Source organism: Muntiacus reevesi, chromosome 15, assembly GCF_963930625.1.
Source record: "Muntiacus reevesi chromosome 15, mMunRee1.1, whole genome shotgun sequence".
NCBI lineage: Eukaryota > Metazoa > Chordata > Mammalia > Artiodactyla > Cervidae > Muntiacus > Muntiacus reevesi.
The window spans coordinates 53,492,910-53,498,909 of NC_089263.1; positions in this window are offsets into that span (position 1 = coordinate 53,492,910).

Below are 6,000 nucleotides of genomic sequence, written 5' to 3' on the forward strand. Positions count from 1 at the left end.
CATATAAGTTAAATAAGCAGAGTGACAATATACAGCCTTGATGTACTCCTTTTCCTATTTGGAACCAGTCTGTTGTTCAATGTCCAGTTCTAACTGTTGCTTCCTGACCTGCATACAGATTTCTCAGGAGGCAGGTCAAGTGGTCTGGTATTCCCATCTCTCAGAATATTCCACAGTTTAATAAATGATCCACACAGTCAAAGGCTTTTTGGCATAGTCAATAAAGCAGAAATAGATGTTTTTCTAGAACTCTCTTGCTTTTTCAATGATCCAGAGGATGTTGGCAATTTGAAAGATTCAGAACATTGTGCATTTTTAACTATTAAGCAGAATCTTATATCTACATTATTGCCCATTAAGAAAAGCTTCCTTCACATTTATTTCAACTATTCAGCTAAGCGCTGAAAAATTGATGCTTTTGACCTGTGGTGTTGGAGAAGACTCTTGAGAGTCCCTTGGACTGCAAGGAGATCCAACCAGTCCATCCTAAAGGAGATCAGTCCTGGGTGTTCATTGGAAGAACTGATGCTGAAACTGAAACTCCAATACTGTGGCCACCTCATGCGAAGAGTTGACTCATTGGAAAAGACCCTGATGCTGGGAGGGATTTGGGGGCAGGAGGAGAAGGGGACGACAAAGGATGAGATGGCTGGATGGCATCGCTGACTCAATGGGCATGAGTTTGGGTAAACTCCGGGAGTTGGTGATGGACAGGGAGGCCTGGCGTGCTGCGATTCATGGGGTCGCAGAGTTGGACACGACTGAGCGACTGAACTGAATTTGTCTGATGATTCCTCATGACTAGATTCAGGTTACAGGTTTTCGACAGGAATTCCAGAGAAATAAATGAGGCTGTGTTCCCTGTATTATATAAGAAAGTACATAAGAGTCAATTTTCCCCATTACTGGTGATGTTAATTTTTCACAGTTGGTTGTGTTTCCAAGGTTTCTCCACAGTCAGTATTTTGTGGGGAGCTACTTTGAGACTATGTCAATATCCTGTTCTTTATAAATATTTATCCTCTAGCTTTAGCATCTATGGATGATTCTTAGCTGAATAAGTTCTTGCCAAAATGGTGATTTTCTAATTAAACTGTGGCTTCTGTGTTTACTTGGCATTCTAGTGTAAGCACTTTCTCTTCACCTCCATTTGTTTATTCTTTGTTTATGCCATTGTGGAACATGGATTCTGTTTTGTCATCTTTAAACGATCGTGATTCATTTTGATTCTACACAGTGCTCTCTCTAATTTTCAAGGTGGCTTCTGTGCTCTCTTGACATAGTCTCGGGTTCTTTTTTTTTTTTTTAATTGTGGTGAAAAAGACATTAAACTTACCATGTTAACCTTTTTTAAATGTTCAGGTTCAGTAGTATTGAGTACATTCACATGATTGTGCCGCAGATAGTGACCTTTTTCATCCTGCAACACTGAAACTCTATACCCACTGAGCACTAATTTCGTTTCCTGCCTACCCCCTCCCATCCCCCAGCCTTTGGTAATCACTTCCATACTTTCTGTTTCTATAATTTTGATTGCTCTAGGTACTTAATGAGTGGAGCCATACAGTATTTCTCCTTTTGTGAGTGACTTATTTGACTCAGCATACTATCCTCAGGGTTCATCCATGTTGTAGCATGTGACAGGATTTCCATCCTTTTAAAGGCTGCATAGTATTTCATTGTGTGGCTTTACCACATGTTCTTTATTCATTCATTTACCTTTGAACATTTGGGTTGTTTTCCACCATTGTTTCTTGTGAATCATGCTGGCATGAACGTGGGTATACAGATACCTCTTTTGAGATCCTGCTTTCAAGTCTTGGATATATATCCAGGGAGGTTGCTGGGTCATATGGTAATCGTGTTTCTAATTTTTTGAGGAATTTCTATACTTACTTCCTTAATGGCTGCACATCCCCATGGTTCTTTGAGCACTTTATTACTTTGAGTCACCACAAGATGTTTCAGGCTCCATCTTGAATTTTCATTACTGCAGTCCTGGGATCAGCCTTTTTTCTGGAGTCCTGGTTCACTCTAGTGGAAATGTCATTTAGAACCAAGATCTGGGTGCTGTGTTGTATGCATTGTCACCATGCCCTCACTTCTGCTGAGTCCTCTCAGTGTCCAGGTAGGAAATACCTACCTCTCTGCTTGTTTCCTCATCATCCATCTCTCTCTATTAAAAACCACAGGTCCACACTGATCTACATCCAGCTCCACTTCTACTCCACAAGGTTTATTCTAGCTTTCCCTCTCTCTGTATTCCTACCTCCTTTGTGCTCAGTCACTTCGGTTGTGTTTGACTCTTTGTGACCCCATGAACTGTAGCCTGCCAGGCTCCTCTCTCCATGGAATTCTCCAAGCAAGAATATTGGAATTATCCTTGAATAATTATTCTTGAATATTGGAATTATTCTCCCAATGGCAAGGGAATGGGTTGCCCTTCCCTTCTCCAGAGGATCATCCTGACCCAGGGATCAAACCCAGGTCTCCCGCATTGCAGAATTCTTTATCATCTGAGTCACCAGGGAAGTCCAAGAATATTGGAGTGGGTAGCCTATCCCTTCTCCAGGGGATCTTCCCGAGTCAGCAATCAAACCAGGGCCTCCTGCATTGCAGGTGGATTCTTTACCAGCTAAGCTACCAGGGAAGCTCTGATCTTCAGTACAGTCACTTGTTCACTTCCCTGTGATTAATCAATTTTTGACCACACAGCTGGCTGCTTTGCTTGAAGCCCCCTGCACACGGCTGTCACAAAGATAGGGATTCTTTCCATTCCTCGATCTGTGGCAACCCCTGCCAATTGAACCCCATTGGCTCAGATGGCAGTGCTTCAACTGGTGTTCTGTTCCAGTTCACGTGATGGTCCAGCAGTGGTGAAATGGCAGTTTCCAAAGGTTTCTACCTTGAATGGAACTTGATAGTCTTTGGGTATTTGTCTTGGTTATTTTGCTACAATGTTTTCCTCATTATTTTCTAGAGTTAAGTCAAAGTAATGGTCACTGTGGAGTGGGGTTAGTGGAGAATATGAAAACAAAGAAGGCGGAAACCCAGTCTCGGGAATAATAGGTATGGCGGGAGGATGCACACGGTGACGATCACCTTTTAAAGTGCCGTCTGATCTAAACACAGCTGTTAAAGATCTTAAGTTCTGCGTTAATATTATTTTATAATTGTCCTTGCAAAAAACTTTGCCTGTCAGTTCATCATTTGGATCATCCACCCCCTTAACTCTTAAGCTTTAGGAGTGTCAGGACCAAGTTCACTCTCTTGAGTGCTGAGATGTTCTTTTATTAAACAGTCAGTTATTCTTCCTTCTTAACAGTTTGGAGTGGGAGGAATAATATCATGCCCCTGGACAAATGATTTCTTAGTAAGTTCAAGATGGAGTCCAGTTACATAACAAATGTGGGAACCTGTATAATACTTATGAGAACTTAATCCTTCCCATGGAAAATGGAGATTATGGCCATAATTATTTCCATTTTAGAGCTTTGGTTCACCTAATGGGAATCATTGCTCAAGTGCTGTTTCACTAAAAATAATAATAACTGAGCCCCTGCCTCGTAGCTGACACTCGGTATTTTCTTAGTACCAAGTACTGTACCAAGTATTGGGCTGGCCAAAAAGTTCATTTGGGTTTTGCTGTAAGATGTTACAGGAAAAGCCAAATGAACATTTTGGCCAATCTACTACTTTGCATGCATTGTCTCATTCAATCCTAATTATCATGGGCAGAACACATACTGTTGTTAACCCCATTTTACAGATGTCGAAACCAAAGCTTATGGCCTGTTGTCAGCCTCCCAATTCTCACACATAATAGGCATTACAGTGTATACTAATTTTGACACATCATTAGAGTTCTTTAGTTTTGGGATACCTCTTTGTGTGGACTGGGCCTGTTCCTTTAAGTCTCGTTCAGTTGCTAAGTCATCTCTGACTCTTTGAAACCCCATATACTGGAACACCAGGCTTCCCTGTCCTTCACTATCTCCTGGAATTTGCTCAAACTCATGCTCATTGAGTTGGTGATGCCATCCAACCATCTAATCCTTTGTCGCCCCCTTCTCCTTCCCTCAGTCTTTTCTAGCATCAGGGTGTTTTCCAATGAATCGGCTCTCTGCATCAGGTGGCCAAAGTACTGGAGCTTCAGCTTCAGCCATCAGTCCTTCTAATGAATATTCAGAGTTGATTTCCTTTAGGATTGGCTGGTTTGATCTCCTTGCTGTCCTTTAAATCTTAGCACTTCAAATATATGGGGATGGTAAAAGTACCATCACCTAGGGTTGCATGAAGATTAAATGATGTGAACCTTGAAAGCACGTGGAGTGTCTGGCACATGGTAAGCACCTCACTACGGTTAGTGCGACTTTTACATCCATCACCTCATTTAACCTTTATTACAACCCTAAAGGCTAGGTATCCCCTCATTTTCACACACACACAAAACTGACTCTCGGGGATCTAAGTGGTTTATTCAAAGCCACATGACTGACCAATACTGAACTGGGTGCTTTGACCACTTGATCTATAAAAAGTGCTCTAATATTTATCCTTTTAGCTTCTAGATAAGGATCCTTTAAAGTAACTTCTAATGTATTACAGTTTACTTTAAATAACAGTGGAATTTTCACCATATGACCTAATGTAGATCACAGACATTTTTTATCTTCCGACATTTTCTAAGACAGTTTAAATGCAGCAGATTTTCTGATTTGATCAAAGTGATAATGAATTAATCTAAATACTGAATCTTTTGTCTTTAACTGCTGCTTTATGCTATTCCCCATAGAATTATAGAAAAGTCTTCTCTTGGTCAAAATGAGAAAATTCACCGGCTTCTTGAGAATCTTGGAACATATTTTTCTGGAAATGCTTATATACTGATTTCAAAAAGCCATCTAACACTTTCCCACAAGATCTTTATGGATAAGACGGAGATGGGGGTTGGGTTAGGATTTAGTCGAGTGGGTTTGTCCAAGGTCATTTCTAAAGGCTGCCCGTTGGTGGACACATGGAGGTCTGAATTGGCAGGCTCTGTCCTCGTCCTCCCAGATGGCCTTCCCAGGTGGCACAGTGGTAAAGAATCACCTGTCAATGTAGGAGATGCCAGAAGCACCGGTTCAATCCCTGTGTGGGGAAGATCCCCTGAATAGGAAATGGCAACCCACTCCAGTATTCTTGCCTGAAAAATTCCATGAGCAGAGGAGCCTTGGATCAAAAAAAAGTCCACGGGGTCGCAAAGGGTCAGGTGCAACTGATTGACTAAGCACTCATGCATATCCCCATCTTACCTTACATGACATTGTTATAAATTTTCTGGTTGAGGATATTGGTAGTAGGTTAAGACAATTGTAAATGACCTGCCACCCAAAGAAATAGCTCTTGAATGAGAAGACACCATTGATACCTAAAAGCATCCTGATAAGTTTGGACTATGGTAGAATCTGAGAAAATGAAATTTCATCTGTCTTTCCAATCCAATGGTACAAATATATAATGGAGAGAAAAAGCCTAGTCTAGAATGCTAGGTTTATAAGAAAGCATTTCACTGGACAGTAAGCTGAGTGTAAAGATAGCTGCCAGAAAAAGTAATGGCTAAGGGTCATGCTACTAATAGACTCATGGACTTTTTAATTACTAAGCACTCTTTGAAAGAAGTGAAAGTGAAAGTGGCTCAGTTGTGTCCGACTCTTTGCAACTCCATGGACTATACAGTCCATAGAATTCTCCAGGCCAGAATACTGGAGTGGGTAGCCGTTCCCTCTTCCAGGGGATCTTCCCAATGCAGGGATTGAACCCAGGTCTCCCGCATTGCAGGCAGATTCTTTACCAGCTGAGCTATAAAGATTCTGATAGGCCTGGTATGTCATTCTGTTGCTGAAATCCTGCCTAAAGTTCAGTAAACATCCCCCCCTCCCCCATGTTAAACTTTCTCCTCTAATAAGTAATAAATGCACGTTATAGGAAATTACAGAAAAGCGTAAAGAAACAAAA